The sequence below is a fragment of the Procambarus clarkii genome, chromosome 88 (genome assembly GCF_040958095.1).
Source record: "Procambarus clarkii isolate CNS0578487 chromosome 88, FALCON_Pclarkii_2.0, whole genome shotgun sequence".
Taxonomy (NCBI): Eukaryota; Metazoa; Arthropoda; class Malacostraca; order Decapoda; family Cambaridae; genus Procambarus; species Procambarus clarkii.
Window position 1 is genome coordinate 19,824,821 of NC_091237.1, and position 17,314 is coordinate 19,842,134.

Consider the following 17,314-nt stretch of genomic DNA (forward strand, 5'->3'; position numbering starts at 1 on the left):
AGCACAACTAGGTGAGTATACACACACACACACACACACACACACACACACACACACACACACACACACACACACACACACACACACACACACACACACACAGATGCTAGAAAAGGTCCTCTTGAATAATACATGATATTTTGACGTCAAAATCTTGAACGTCAAAATATGATGTACTATACATCATAGCGGCTCGCTAAATTAGACCAGCTTGTCGTGTCTGCTGCTCGTGGGGTCCTGGGTAGGTTAGGTTCGAGTCACTCAGTACCCGGGACAACTGGAGAGGCTGGGCTAGGGAGCTGGAGGGCAACATGTCGAAGGCACTTTAAGGCGTCTTGGCAGCCACCTCCAGCTACACATTTAAGGTAGGATTCAACACGAAATTCGCAGGTCAGAATAAATTATAAACCAATAGGCGTAACAAGGTCAGTAGACGGGGCATAAAGGGGCGAGTAGACGGGGCATAAAGGGGCGAGTAGACGGGGCATAAAGGGGTCAGTAGACAGGGCATAAAAGGGTCAGAGGTCAACATACCCGCACACAACAGCACCTCGCTGTGAAGTGTTCCATTTCTTGACACTTCCTCGTAACTGGATCCTGAGGTGGTGTGACCTAGGGGGGGCCGACCCATTCTCCCCTCTCCCCTCCCCTATTGAACCCCTACCCCCACGACACTCCCCCCCCCCCCAGAGGGGTGAAAATAGGCCTCCCTCCCCCACCAAGTCACTAACAACCACCCACACTGGGGGTAAAGATTAGGAGGGAGCAGGAGGGGCTTTAATTACCGCGGCAACATTTGGGCAACGTCTCCTTTAGCCTCTGTTCACCTAACAGTTCTAGACTTTAATTTTAGACAGCTGCTAGGAGCTGCATATCTATCTATCCCTCTCTCATATTATATATATATATATATATATCCATATGTAACTCCTTTTTTGTAACAAAGTTCAAATAAAGTAAATATATATGTGTACATACAAAAGAATGGGGGTGGTAGGAGAAGATAATATTAGTGTTCAGTGAGAAACCACAAGGTCTCCTCTGAATACTTTTTATTTTCTTCTCCGAGGCTATGGGTCCCCACATTGGCACCAGAGGTGGTACCCTCACAAACTTTTATATATATATATATATATATATATATATATATATATATATATATATATATATATATATATATATATATATATATATATATATATAATAAATAATATAATATTTATTTATTAAAATTTATTTTAAATCATTTAAAATAAAATAAATTAAAAGGCTGATGATTTGTCCAAATCATCAGCCTTTTATGGGGTACTGTGTCAAAGGCTTTCCGACAGTTCAAAAGAAATGCAGTCCGTCCAGCCTTCTCTTTCTTGCTTAATTTTTGTCAGCTGTTAGTAGGCAAGATTTACTCTCCCTGAACCCATGTTGATGGGTTGTCACGAGTGAGTGAGTGAGTGAGTGAGTGAGTGAGTGAGTGAGTGAGTGAGTGAGTGAGTGAGTGAGTGAGTGAGTGAGTGAGTGAAAATCACGAAAATTAACATGTAGTGAAAAATGTGACAGTGTCAGACCACGGAGGAAGAATTGAAAAAGAAAATTCCTTAAGTACTTTCGTATATTAATACATCATCAGAAGGAATGAAGGAATGAACACACACACACAAACATATTTGGTACTACATAGCCTTCCCGGCTTGGAGCCTTCTTTGATAATTACCGACTTACACACATATATATATACTGTATGTATATCTCAGTGTCCTCCCCACCCTTCCCGTCTCCCCCGCCGAACACTGCCCTCCACAACCCTGATGTCTCTGCCAGTCACCCCCCCCCCCTCCTTGTTTTTTTTCCCACTACCACGTGTGTGGCCGTGGCCTCTCCAGCTGGGGGTATGACGGCCGCGCCTCCATACCAATGACACACACACCTTCTATAGTACCTAAAGAGTACCATTAAAGAGTACCACTAAATAAAGAGTACCTATAGTACCACTAAAAACACCAAACTTGACAAAATGCCTTCAACACGTTCGTAAGGACGTGAACCTGCTTGATGGGGTTCTGGGAGTTGTTCTACTCGAAGCCCGGCCCCGAGGCCAAGCTTGACTTGAGCTTAGTCCACCAGGCTGCTTGCTGCTTGGAGCGACCCGCAGGCCCACTAACAGCCCTGTTGGTCCAGCAACCAACTGTTTTCACTGTGATGGTACTGTGTTTTACTGTTCAATTGTGGTGTGTTTTACGTGTGAATGACCGGAATTGTACCTGTGCAGCCTGGCTAGTGGCCAGTCTCACCTGGTGAGTGTGTGGTCACCACCCAGACACTCTTCCCTAGCCAAGGTTGTGTGTACCACCACCTGCTGCTGCTGCTGCTGTCGCCTCACACCTATGAAAATCCTGTTTTTCTTACATCAAAAGGTATTACGGAATAGGTACATGGAATAGGTCTGTGTGGAAGTATGAATTGCGTGTTAGTGTGATGTCCAACCGTGGACATCTTCAAGAGGAAACTAGATTTATTCCTCCAAGGAGTTCCGGATCAGCCGGGCTGTGGTGGGTATGTGAGCCTGCGGGCCGCTCCAAGCAACAGCCTGGTGGACCAAACTCTCACAAGTCAAGCCTGGCCTCGGGCCGGGCTTGGTGAGTAGAAGAACTCCCAGAACCCCATCAACCAGGTATCAACCAGGTGAATAGTGAGTGAAAGTATTGGTGAATACATATTGTGATGCTCTATTACTGTTGCTACTGCTGATCTGGGGCCAGATTCACGAAGCAGTTACGCAAGCACTTACGAACCTGTACGTCTTTTCTCAATCTTTGGCGGCTTTGTTTACAGTTATTAAACAGTTAATGAGCTCGGAAGCACCAGGAGGCTGTTTATAACAATAACAAACAGTTGATTGGCAAGTTTTCATGCTTGTAAACTGTTTAATAAATGTAACCAAAGCTGTCAAAGATTGAGGAAAGATGTACACACATTCGTAAGTACTTGTGAAACAGCTTCGTGAATCTGGCCCCTTGTCCCTAATTTAGCTATTGTTTATATAGGGAGGTCAGACTCTCAGGTTTGACCTCCCATGTAAAAGGTCACCAGGGTACTGACCCAGCACGATGGTCTGAACTCCACCACATACTAGAGACCCAGGAAGCAAGAGGAGGAGGAGGCACGAGAACCAATTCTAACCGTGAAATATCATGCTTAGAAGAATGGTTGTAAATCTTCGAGCTATAGGGACCGGAGGGAGCCGGTCGGCCGAGCGGACAGCACGCTGGACTTGTGATCCTGTGGTCCTGGGTTCGATCCCAGGCGCCGGCGAGAAACAATGGGCAGAGTTTCTTTCACCCTATGCCCCTGTTACCTAGCAGTAAAATAGGTACCTGGGTGTTAGTCAGCTGTCACGGGCTGTTTCCTAGGGGTGGAGGCCTGGTCGAGGACCGGGCCGCGGGGACACTAAAGCCCCGAAATCATCTCAAGATAACCTCAAGATATACAGCTATAGGGGCTCTCGTAGCCACTGTACCGGGGACTTTGACAAGTACCGTCTCGCCGTACTCTGATATTGACTCTAGAAGTTACACCACGACTGCTTCAAGCAGGTAAAGATTTACTTACCACCTGGAGGTTACCTGGAGGTGCTTCCGGGGCTTAGTGTCCTTGCGGCCCGGTCGTCGACCAGGCCTCCTGGTTGCTGGACTGATCAACTAGGCTGTTAGACGCGGCTGCTCGCAGCCTGACGTATGAGTCACAGCCTGGTTGATCAGGTATTCTTTGGAGGTGCTTATCCAGTTCTCTCTTGAACACTGTGAGGGGTCGGCCAGTTATGTCCCTTATGTGTAGTGGAAGCGTGTTGAACAGTCTCGGGCCTCTGATGTTGATAGTTCTCTCTTGAACACTGTGAGGGGTCGGCCAGTTATGTCCCTTATGTGTAGTGGAAGCGTGTTGAACAGTCTCGGGCCTCTGATGTTGATAGTTCTCTCTTGAACACTGTGAGGGGTCGGCCAGTTATGTCCCTTATGTGTAGTGGAAGCGTGTTGAACAGTCTCGGGCCCCTGATGTTGATAGTTCTCTCTTGAACACTGTGAGGGGTCGGCCAGTTATGCCCCTTATGTGTAGTGGAAGCGTGTTGAACAGTCTCGGGCCTCTGATGTTGATAGTTCTCTCTTGAACACTGTGAGGGGTCGGCCAGTTATGTCCCTTATGTGTAGTGGAAGCGTGTTGAACAGTCTCGGGCCCCTGATGTTGATAGTTCTCTCTTGAACACTGTGAGGGGTCGGCCAGTTATGTCCCTTATGTGTAGTGGAAGCGTGTTGAACAGTCTCGGGCCCCTGATGTTGATAGTTCTCTCTTGAACACTGTGAGGGGTCGGCCAGTTATGTCCCTTATGTGTAGTGGAAGCGTGTTGAACAGTCTCGGGCCTCTGATGTTGATAGTTCTCTCTTGAACACTGTGAGGGGTCGGCCAGTTATGTCCCTTATGTGTAGTGGAAGCGTGTTGAACAGTCTCGGGCCTCTGATGTTGATAGAGTTCTCTCTTGAACACTGTGAGGGGTCGGCCAGTTATGCCCCTTATGTGTAGTGGAAGCGTGTTGAACAGTCTCGGGCCTCTGATGTTGATAGTTCTCTCTTGAACACTGTGAGGGGTCGGCCAGTTATGTCCCTTATGTGTAGTGGAAGCGTGTTGAACAGTCTCGGGCCTCTGATGTTGATAGAGTTCTCTCTTGAACACTGTGAGGGGTCGGCCAGTTATGCCCCTTATGTGTAGTGGAAGCGTGTTGAACAGTCTCGGGCCTCTGATGTTGATAGTTCTCTCTTGAACACTGTGAGGGGTCGGCCAGTTATGCCCCTTATGTGTAGTGGAAGCGTGTTGAACAGTCTCGGGCCTCTGATGTTGATAGTTCTCTCTTGAACACTGTGAGGGGTCGGCCAGTTATGTCCCTTATGTGTAGTGGAAGCGTGTTGAACAGTCTCGGGCCTCTGATGTTGATAGTTCTCTCTTGAACACTGTGAGGGGTCGGCCAGTTATGTCCCTTATGTGTAGTGGAAGCGTGTTGAACAGTCTCGGGCCTCTGATGTTGATAGTTCTCTCTTGAACACTGTGAGGGGTCGGCCAGTTATGTCCCTTATGTGTAGTGGAAGCGTGTTGAACAGTCTCGGGCCTCTGATGTTGATAGTTCTCTCTTGAACACTGTGAGGGGTCGGCCAGTTATGTCCCTTATGTGTAGTGGAAGCGTGTTGAACAGTCTCGGGCCTCTGATGTTGATAGTTCTCTCTTGAACACTGTGAGGGGTCGGCCAGTTATGTCCCTTATGTGTAGTGGAAGCGTGTTGAACAGTCTCGGGCCTCTGATGTTGGACCACTCGCAGTGAATAAAAACATTCCTGATAGTTCCTACGGTCATCTGCGTTTCCCATTTCCAGCTGTGTCCCCTCAGCTTGCCTCTCGCTTCATGCAGGTCGGCGTTCAATCCCCGACTGTCCACAAGTGGTTGGGCAACATTCCTTTCCTCCGTCCCATCCCAAATCCTTATCCTGACCCCTTCCAAGTGCTATATAGTCGTAATGGCTTGGCGCTTTCTCCTGGCTATCCACTCAATCTATTTGTATCAATACCTGGTTTATATCTTCATTGGTCTGTACCTGGGATATCTATACGCTGTGAACATATCATGTGTGTATGTTGGTCATATCTCGGGTATGATCTGGGGGGATATAATTATCACAGGCTGCCACACACGGGAGGCGGGACCAAAGAGCCAAAGCTCAACCCCCGCAAGCATAAATAAGCGAGAACAAATAGGTGAATACGGTACCTATACTAGTCAATTTAATTCACGGGAAATAAGGTCTTCTCAGTGTGCTACGGTGACTTATCAACTCGCCACTAAAGACAGGTGTCGATATATGCGAGTCTTGTATAAACATATATCGAGACCTATATACATATAAACATATTGGGACCTATATATGGTGCAATACAGTCCAATAGTGTGGCTACCTACCTTGAGGCTACCTTGAGGTGCTTCCGGGGCTGAGTGTCCCCGCGGCCCGGTCGTCGACCAGGCCTCCTGGTTGCTGGACTGATCAACCAGGCTGTTAGACGCGGCTGCTCGCAGCCTGACGTATGAGTCACAGCCTGGTTGATCAGGCATCCTTTGGAGGTGCTTATCCACTGTGTGTACTTAAGAACACACACGAGTTAAACAATATTCCTCCCACAGATAATTCTATTTTGGGAGCGGTTTATATAGACTTTATATCTTCTATACCGTACTGTCTAGACAGTATAGAAGCTATACCTGGTTGATACCTGGTTGATGGGGTTCTGGGAGTTCTTCTACTCCCCAAGCCCGGCCCGAGGCCAGGCTTGACTTGTGAGAGTTTGGTCCACCAGGCTGTTGCTTGGAGCGGCCCCGCAGGCCCACATATACCTGGTTGATGGGGTTCTGGGAGTTCTTCTACTCACCAAGCCCGGCCCGAGGCCCGGCTTGACTTGTGAGAGTTTGGTCCACCAGGCTGTTGCTTGGAGCGGCCCCGCAGGCCCACATATACCTGGTTGATGGGGTTCTGGGAGTTCTTCTACTCCCCAAGCCCGGCCCGAGGCCCGGCTTGACTTGTGAGAATTTGGTCCACTAGACTGTTGCTTCTATATATACTATATAGAAGCTATATAGGCCGCGATACTTTTATAGTTTGACTTGTATAATGTCATCTTTACATTCTCAACACATTCAAATTTCAGCATCACTTACAAGTCATGTAATATAAGTAACGGGAAATACTTATGAGTAGCTAATGACTAAACTGGTGGTTGGAGATTAAAGTGGCAGCCAAACTACGTGGGTCTGGGTGCCTTTATGTTTACTGTACTGCTGGCTAGCCGACCGTCTGTCTGGCTTAGTGCGTGGCTGCCAACACGCCCGACTGGCTGGCTGGCTATGTGGCTGGCTGGCTGGCTGGCTATGTGGCTGGCTGGCTGGCTATGTGGCTGGCTGGCTGGCTGGCTGGCTATGTGGCTGGCTGGCTAGCTGGCTGGCTATGTGGCTGGCTGGCTGGCTATGTGGCTGGCTGGCTAGCTGGCTGGCTATGTGGCTGGCTGGCTGGCTGGCTATGTGGCTGGCTGGCTAGCTGGCTGGCTATGTGGCTGGCTGGCTGGCTGGCTGGCTGGTGCTTGGCTGGTTGGCTGGCTGGCTATGTGGCTGGCTGGCTGGCTGGCTCACTATGTGGCAGGCTGGCTGGCTCACTATGTGGCAGGCTGGCTGGCTGGCTGGCTGTCTAAATGGCTGGCTGGCTGTCTAAATGGCTGGCTAAGTGGCCTGGCTGGGTTCATCATAGTCCCCCTTTAACCCATCAGCCCCCCCCCCCATGACAAGGGCCAGGAGAGGCCAGAGAAGATACCATACCTCCCAGTGAGGCAACAGGACAAGCTCTAGCGCCTGGGCCCCGGTTCCTACCCCTCTATCCCGGGTGCCTGACATGTATTAAAGTCTTGCTCTGGATTCCCAACTTTTAATCTTCCGAATCTACAACATATATTGTCCATAAATGTATTAAATTGTTCAAACTCTCAAGTTTTATTTTAAACCATCAATTTTATAATAGAGATTCAGAGGTGCCATGAATAGTGCCATGGCCGCCTGGACCAAACTTTCGGGGATTTGATTTTTAAATAATATAAATTCCTAGTCTACATGATGTGTCTGTGATAGTAAATGGTGTATATAGTATTATAGTCATAGTCAAGTATCCTATGACTATATATTATAGTTATAGTCAAGTATACTCATAGACAAGTATCCAGCCAGTGGTATACCTGCTGTTGCTGCTGGCTTGTTTTGGTATACCCTGAAGCCCCCAGCCCCTACCCCTGAGGTGTCCCAGGGCCGACACTGTCACCTAGGGCCGTCACCGTCGTCACCTTGGGCCGTCACCGTCACCTAGGGCCGTCACTGTCATCACCTAGGGCCGTCACCGTCACCTAGGGCCGTCACCGTCGTCACCTAGGGCCGTCACCGTCGTCACCTAGGGCCGTGACCGTTGTCACCAGGGCCGACACTGTCACCTAGGGCCGTCACCGTGGTCACCTAGGGCCGCTAGAGTCAGAGGTGACAGGTGGTGACCAGCTTCCTAGTGAAGGCCTGGTCTTCCCTACCATGAAGCAGCCAAGGACGCCAACATCCCACCATCTCAAGGCTCCTACCACCAATGCCAACCACCACCACCACTACCACCACCACCACCACCACCAGTCTACCACCACCACCAGTCTACCACCACCACCAGTCTACCACCACTCACCCACTACATAATGATGTAGCCCACCTCATTAACATAGCGGTTAAGCCGGACATAAGAGGAGCAAGATGGGAAGCCGATTGAAGGAAAGAAAGATAAAGAAGATAACAGCTGATAACATACGAAGAGGAAAATGAGAATAGATGAAAGAGTAACAAGAAGTCAAAGCCAGGAGACAAAAAGAGATGATAAAAATGGGTTAAAGATAATTACTAAATATTCTATACGTCGCCTCCATAGTCATTGGCACTGTAAACAGGATTAACCTTGGGGGGGGGGGGTTAATCTGGACTGTGCTGGCGACAGGTAGAGTCACCCAGGAAGGTTGAGGTCGACTGAACCTTAACAACATGACTTCTCCCTACAATGCTGACCTGATGGAAAACGTCTGGTGACCGCAATATTTTGACAGCTTCTGTGAGCTACATTCAGGAGATGGCTGGCCTAGTGGCTGGCCTAGTGGCTGGCCTAGTGGCTGGCCTAGTGGCTGGCCTAGTGGTTGGCCTAGTGGTTGGCCTAGTGGCTGGCCTAGTGACTGGCCTAGTGGCTGGCCTAGTGGCTGGCCTAGTGGCTGGCCTAGTGGCTGGCCTAGTGGCTGGGCTAGTGGCTGGCCTAGTGACTGGCCTAGTGACTGGCCTAGTGGCTGGCCTAGTGGCTGGCCTAGTGGCTGGCCTAGTGGCTGGCTAGTGGCTGGCCTAGTGACTGGCCTAGTGACTGGCCTAGTGGCTGGGCTGGTGGCTGGGCTGGTGGTTGGCCTAGTGACTGGCCTAGTGGCTGGCCTAGTGGCTGGCCTAGTGGCTGGGCTAGTGGCTGGCCTAGTGGCTGGCCTAGTGGCTGGGCTAGTGGCTGGCCTAGTGGCTGGCCTAGTGACTGGCCTAGTGACTGGCCTAGTAGCTGGGCTAGTAGCTGGGCTAGTAGCTGGGCTAGTGGCTGGCCTAGTGGCCAGTATATACCCTGCTCATTCTCTCTGTCATTCCACTAGGGAAGGATTAACCGAAGCCATCCATACGGTCCTGTGACTACACGCAAGTGTCTCTAGCCAGCACATTGATTCATCTCAAATGTTTCTATATTCCATAAAGGTATTTAGTGTGAATGGTTACACCTCTTGCATGCACATAGGACTTATTTGGAGTAAGGACTGCTTAACACTTTTACATTATTGGTCAGGCAGGGAGAAACGGACGAGTCACTACTATTGACAGTCGACCACAACAATATAAACACGCACACACTCAATCACGCACACCCCAGGAAGCAGCCCGTGACAGCTGACTAATTCCCAGGTACCTATTTACCGCTCGGTAACGGGGGCATTAGGGTGAAAGAAACTCTGGGCATTGTTTCTCGCCGGCGCCCGGGATTGAACCCCGAGACCACAGGATCACGCGTCCAGCGTGCTGTCCGCTCAGCCACCGGCCCCACAATATATATGTGTGTGTGTGTGTGTGTGTGTGTGTGTGTGTGTGTGTGTGTGTGTGTGTGTGTGTGTGTAAATCACGAAAATTAACACGTGATGACAAATGTGACAGCGTCAGACCACGAAGGAAAAACTGAAAAACAGGAATTTCCTGTTTCAGTTCCTAATTTCCTAATGCATTAATGTGCACAGTGACCACAGAGTAGTTAACAAGTGGAATGCATTAGGCAGTGATGTGGTGGAGGCTGACTCCATACACAGTTTTAAATATAGATATGACAGAGCCCAGTAGGCTCAGGAACCTGTACACCAGTTGACTGACAGTTGAGAGGCGGGACTAAAGAGCCAGAGCTCAACCACCCGCAAGCACAAATAGGCGAGTACGCACTCACGCACGCAGTTTCAAAGCTTTTTTGACAAAGTGACAAAGCTTATAATACTGTTTAATATTATAGTTTCTAAGAAACCTAGTTTCAAAGTGTTATACGACAAAGAGTAATGGGAAGACGGGACACCACGAGCGTAGCTCTCATCCCGTAACTACACTTAGGTAATTACACACACACACACACACACACACACACACACACACACACACACACACACACACACACACACACACACACACACACACACACACACACGCACACACGCACGCACGCACGCACGCACGCACGCACACGCACACACACTGAAGCGTGAATGATAATATATGAAGAGTGTTATTATTATACACAAGCCCGCCTTTGCGGTAGGTGGGGGGGGGTGAGGGGTGCAGAAAGGAGCAGGTGGGCGAGGTGGGGGGGGGGGGGTAACAGGTGGGGTGGAGGGGGGTTAGGAGGGGGGGGGGGCAGAGAGCAGCTGTATTTGACCCTGTGACGTAGCACCAACAAGGTCCTCCGGATCACTCTGCCGCGCCAATATTGTCAAGATATGCTATCGTGCAATCTGTGCTTAAGTGGCCCATTTTCCGCGGCAGGATAACGTGCCAAGCCAGGCGGTGAGAGCCGTGGCGTCAGTCAAGGCCTTAATTACCAGCCAGTAATCTCAACTACATCACCCCACACCAAACCACTCTACCAACAGTGACTTAATACACAACCACCACTAATTATTACAACCCGTCCTCGACTCAAGTCCATTCCATCCAGCGGTCGACCCCACAGACGCATTCATAAATTTTAACATGCTGTTCATTCAAAACGGGAATTTTCTCAAGTATAAATTAATATTATAATATATTAGCATATTGTGCATATATAGGCATAGGTTAGGTCAGGTGTTTAGGTTCTGTTGGCGATTATTTGTATTTGTAGTACGTGGGTGAAGCATTTATAGCGTTGTGATTCGAACAAAATTAGTCAGTGAAGCACTTGTTCCGGATATGTTCGAACGTCAGCAGTTGTGAGTCGTGTGTAAACCGCTTTTCATTCATAAACAGGGGGTTTGGCGGGTGCATGGAATCACTTTTGGGTCTTGTTTGGAGGACGGGCTGCATTATTATTACACTACTGACCCAGCCCGTCCTCCAAACAAAGATCCAAAAGTGATTCCATGCACCCGCCAAACCCCCTGTTTATGAATGAAAAGCGGTTTACACACGACTCACAACTGATTTCGTTCGAACATATCCGGAACAAGTGCTTCACTGACGAGTTTTGTTCGAACCACAACGCTATAAATGCTTCACCCACGTACTACAAATGCAAATAATCGCCAACAGAACCTAAACACCTAACCTATCCTATGCCTATATATGCACAATATGCTAATATATTATAATATTAATTTATATTTGAGAAAATTCTTGTTTTGAATGAACAGCATGTTAAAATTTATGAATGCGTCTGTGGGGTCGACCGCTGGATGTAATGGACTTGAGTCGAGGACGGGTTGACTGACCAGGGGCCAGATTCACGAAGCAGTTACGCAGGCACTTAAGAACCTGAACATCTTTTCTCAATCTTTGGCGGCTTTGTTTACAATTACTAAACAGTTAATGTGCTCCGAAGCACCAGGAGGCTGTTTATAACAATAACAACAGTTGATTGGGAAGTTTTCATGCTTGTAAACTGTTTAATAAATGTAAACAAAGGCGTCAAATATTGTCGAAAGATGTACACGTTCGTAAGTACTTGCGTAACTGCTTCGTGAATCTGACCCCAGCCCAGTAATACCGAAGTTACAAGAATGGAGCCCAACCACTTGGGCTGGACGGTAGAGCGACGGTCTCGCTGCATGCTGGTCGTCGTTCAATCCCCGACCGTCCAAGTAGTTGGGCTCCATTCCTTCCCCTCGTCCCATCCCAAATCCTTATCCTCACCCCTTTCCAAGAGCTATATAGTCGAAATGGCTCTGTGCTTTCCCTGAGAGATACGAGTTACAGCCCCGCTCCTGTGACTGGTAAGTCCAATACGGGCTCACCATAGCCCGTGCTACTTTGGAACGTTTGTTCTAAGTAGCTGAATCTAAAACAACAACAACGCTTTCCCTTGATAATTCCCTTTCCTTTCTCCCCCCCCCCCTCCCTCCGGGAGCCGGTCGGCTGAGCAGACAGCACACTGGACTTCTGATCCTGTGGTCCCGGGTTCGATCCCGGGCGCCGGCGAGAAACAAGGGGCAGAGTTTCTTTCACCCTATGCCCCTGTTACCTAGCAGTAAAAACAGGTACCTGGGTGTTAGTCAGCTGTCACAGGCTGCTTCCTGGGGGTGGAGGCCTGGTCGAGGACCGGGCCGCGGGGACACTAAAGCCCCGAAAATTGTCTCAAGATAACCTCAAGATAACCTCCCTCCCTGCTGTACCAAAGACACAACACCACACACTACAGCCTCGCCTGTACTCCGGCCCCTGTACTCCCAGAAGAACTCCCAGAACCCCATCAACCAGGTATTAACCAGGTATCAACCAGGTACTACCGTCCGGGCCAAAACTGGAAGCGCACCTTTAACACACACACCCGAGGCAACCGTCCAGATTTTATCAATAATTTAACCTAGTAAACAGCACTCTTAACATTAATTGACTCGTTAAGAGGCGAGGGAGCAGTCGTAGGGAGGTAGAGAGACGGGGTGAGAGGGAGTGAGAGAGAGGGGGTGAGAGATAGTGAGAGTGTGGGAGATCCTACCTCACACATGACCTGCTTGATACCTGGTTGATGGGGTTCTGGGAGTTCTTCTACTCCCCAAGCCCGGCCCGAGGCGAGCCTCGACTTGTGAGAGTTTGGTCCACCAGGCTGTTGCTTGGAGCGGCCCACATACCCACCACAGCCCGGTTGGTCCGGCACTTCTTGAAGAAAACAGTCCAGTTTTCTCTTGAAGATGTCCACGGTTGTTCCGGCAATATTTCTTATAGTCGCTGGGAGGACGTTGAACAACCGCGGACCTCTGATGTTTATACAGTGTTCTCTAATTGTGCCTATGGCACTCCTGCTCTTCACTGGTTCAATCTTGCATTTTCTTCCATATCGTTCACTCCAGTACGTTGTTATTTTACTGTGTAGATTTGGGGCCTGGCCCTTCAGCATTTTCCATGTGTATATTATTTGGTATCTCTCTCGTCTCCTTTCTAGTGAGTACATTTGGAGAGCTTTGAGACGATCCCAATAATTTAGGTGTTTTATCTCGTCTATGCGTGCCGTATATGTTCTCTGTATTCCCTCTATTTCAGCAATCTCTCCTGCTCTGAAGGGGAAGTGAGTACTGAGCAGTACTCAAGACGGGACAACACAAGTGACTTGAAGAGTACAAGTAAGAGTACCTCCCACAGCCCCCCACACACCTGACCTCCCACAGCCCCCCCCCCACACACCTGACCTCCCACAACCCCCCCCCCCACACACCTGGCCTCCCACAACCCACACACACTTACCTACACACAGCCCTGGCCACGTCCCAAGGGAAAACCCTTCACTCACCTGGAAAGAGAAGAAGCAAAAGTTACAATCAATACTCTATTGTTTGTCGTGCGTGCGTGCGCGTGCGTGCGTGCGCGTAGACACGTTTGCGCATGCGCTGTTTAACGGCACATGTTGAAGAGAGGTGTGTCGGGCCCAACAGCTGCAGTGTGCAACAGGGTCTGAGCAACAGTGGAAGTCAAGGTAGTATATACTTCAACAAATTAACATTGATAGCATTAAGAAAAAACAAGTAGCAACCGTGATGAGGATTCGAACCCATGCTCTGGGTACTCCAAGCACACACCGTACGGCAACTAGGATACGCAGCCCGTCCTTATAAAAGACGGAAGTCCATTCCATGCACCCGCCAAACCCCTCTGTTCATGAATGAAAAACGGTTTACACACGACCCGTCCTCGACTCAACTCCATTCCATCCAGCGGTCGACCCCACAAACGCATTCATGAAAATTTGTACATGCTGTTCATTCAAAACAGGAATTTTCCCAAATATAAATGAATTTTATAATATATTAGCATATTGTGTATATATAGGCATAGGTTAGGTTAGGTGTTTAGGTTCTGTTGGCGATTATTTGTAGTACGTGGGTGAAGCATTTATAGCGTTGTGGTTCGAACAAAAGTCGTCAGTGAAGCACTTGTTCCGGAAGTGTTCGAACGTCATCAGTTGTGAGTCGTGTGTAACCAACCGGTTCTCGCATACAAAGATCCAAGCTCTTTAATCCAGCCGCCAAACCCGCTGTTTATGAATGAAAAGCGGTTTACACACGACTCAACTGATGGCGTCCGAACACTTCCGGAACAAGTGCTTCGCTCACATCCTCTGTTCGAACCACAATTCTATAAATGCTTCACCCACGAAGTATAAATACAAATAATTATTAACAGTTAAAATTGATGAATGCGTCTGGGGAGGACGGCCGCTGCTTTAAACAGCCTAGTGTGAGAACGGGTTGGTGTAACAGCCCGTCCTCTGAACAAAGACCCAAGAGTCCATTCCATCCACCTGCCAAACCCCCAGCTGTTTATGAATGAAAAACGGTTTACACACGACTCGCATCTGATTTCGTTCGAACATTTCTGGAACAAGTGTTGTTTCAAGCGCGGGTTGGACATGTCAGCCCGTCCTCCAAACAAAGATCCAAAAGTGATTCCATGCACCCACCAAACCCGCTGTTTATGAATGAAAAGCGGTTTACACACGACTCACAACTGCTGACGTTCGAACACTTCCGGAACAAGTGCTTCACTGACGAATTTTGTTCGAACCACAACGCTGTAAATGCTTCACCCACGTACTACAAATAATCGCCAACAGAACCTAAACACCTAACCTAACCTATGTCTATATATACACAATATGCTATTATAAAATTAATTTATATTTGAGAAAATTCCTGTTTTGAATGAACAGCATGTTATTAATATTTTTATGAATGCGTGTGTGGGGTCGACCGCTGGATGGAATGGACTTGTGTCGAGGACGGGATCCCAATACCAGCCATACTCTGAGCCTACTGGGAAAGCTCTCGCCAACATTATGGGCTCACGAACTGAACCCCAAAATTCGTTTAGCTAAGCAAGTTACACCACTGATGAGCTAGTTACCCAACTTGTTAAGAAATTAACTGAAAGTATCTTCAAAGTTTGTCAAACCAACAGTGTGGGGGGGGGGGAAGGGAGGTGGTGAGTGAGGGGGGGGTGGTTGAGAGAGGGGAGGGGTTAGAGGTAGGGGGTTTTGGAGAGGGAACGTGAGAGGGTTGGGAGGGAAGGCGGATGTACCAAGTATGAGACTTCCGGCAGCGACCCGCCCCCCCCTACCTCATAACCCCCCACTCACACCCCCTCCTCATGTACTCAACCCCCCCCCTCTCCTGCCCCCCACCTCCCTCACCCCTCCAGACTCTTCGCACACGTTGTACAGCTTTTCATAAATGACGGCCCCGTTCTCGCCAGCGTCGAGAAACCGACGTACTAAAGTGCCCTGATCCTACACTTCCAGAGGACCCAAAACAGAAAACGGGATAGTGTGTCAATTTCGCGAGCCGCTTCCATTTTCTAGTACGACAGTTTTTGGGCCTTAGATGAAGTATTCGTCAACATGTGACGGGTTGGCGGCGCTAGGCAACCTTCTTGAGGTTATCTTGAGATGATTTCGGGGCTTAGTGTCCCCGCGGCCCGGTCCTCGACCAGGCCTCCACCCCCAGGAAGCAGCCCGTGACAGCTAACTAACTCCCAGGTACCTATTTACTGCTAATCTTCCTCTGGTTGAGTGTGAGTGATAACCCTGAAGCTACCCAACTTCTTGCTACACAGTTGAGAGGCGGGACCAAAGAGTCAGAGCTCAACCCCCCCGGCAAGCACAACCAGGTGAGTACAGTTCCTTGGCCGCCACACACGCCCAAGTGTGGTGAATGCGGCCCCTGGTTGGTGGTCTGGTCAAGCAGACTGTTGAAGGCGCCTGATCGCATCTAACAGTTGATCACGTCTCCTTGGAGGTGTTTATCAAGGTGGGTCTCCAACACCGGGAGACCTTACACACACCGCCATGGGACACAACACACACACCTGCTCAACACACCTACCAACATTACCAATGTAAAAGCATAACGCAGCATTGAACAAACACAGCACCGCTCCTGTGCCAGGTAAGTCCACTACGGGCTCGCCATAGCCCTTGCTACTTGCCCCGCTCCTGTGCCAGGTAAGCTACGGGCTCACCATAGCCCGTGCTACTTGGAACTTGTTCCGAATAGCTGAATCTATAACAACAACAACTCTGAACAAACAGGTGTGGCGAGACTTGGGCACGCCACTAAAAAGGGCAGGAGCAAAAAGCTAGCAGATCGTCCAGAAGATGGCGGGGGCATGAATATGCCGCTCCCCCATATATAGGACATCACGGTGGAGAGAAGCCATTTGTCATGGGGTATCTTTGAGAGGTGGGTAGCCATTACTCGGTGGCTATAGACTGATAAACTACCTTGTCTTCCAGTGACTGGTTGAGAGTGGCGGCGCTGTACGATGGCCTGCTGGTGTTCACGTCGCTGCTTCTCTGCCGCGATGATGTCTGCTGTAGCAGCAGCAGCACACACAGGCTTGCTGAAGCAGCACCCTTTGTTTACTTCAACTGCAAAGTGAGGTCCAAGTGTCAGCACCCCGCCCACTTCCTCATATCCACAACCTCCACCCACACCAACACACCCACTAAAGAAACCTTTAATTTGTCCACCTCATCCGCCATAAAAATTAATCCACGACAAACCCACTAGAATTTCATAGCCACGAGCCATCAACTGGTCCGTATTCCCGGTGTGTTAACTGCTGTAACCGGTTCCACCTTGAGCCAACCCTCCCGGTACCCGCATAGCGAGCCCCGCTCCACGACCCGTTACTCACACCCGCACACACCTGCACCAAACCGGTCTCCACTATCACACACAAACATAAATAAATCAGCGATATGTCACGTATTAGGACCAAATGAAAGACTGTAGAGGGGGGATGCTCCTCTCCCCTTCCCTCTAGTGCCTGCTGTACATAACAGCATTACAATTGAGGCAATTGCATAGGCTTATTGGCTCTTGCAACTTGAAACAGACGCTTGCAACTCCTCCCAGGCCTTGCTAGCACCCTCCCACTAGCACCAGTGTCTTCACTAGCACCTCTCTCACCTCACACTTCAGTTTCAAGT

At 49.3% G+C, this 17,314-nt stretch overlaps 1 protein-coding gene across 3 annotated transcripts in view; it reads right to left on the reverse strand.

The window, feature by feature from the left end:
- gus (splA/ryanodine receptor domain and SOCS box containing gustavus) overlaps positions 1–17,314 on the reverse strand; it is a 194,972-nt gene that overhangs the window by 87,009 nt on the left and 90,649 nt on the right. The window lies entirely within an intron of this gene.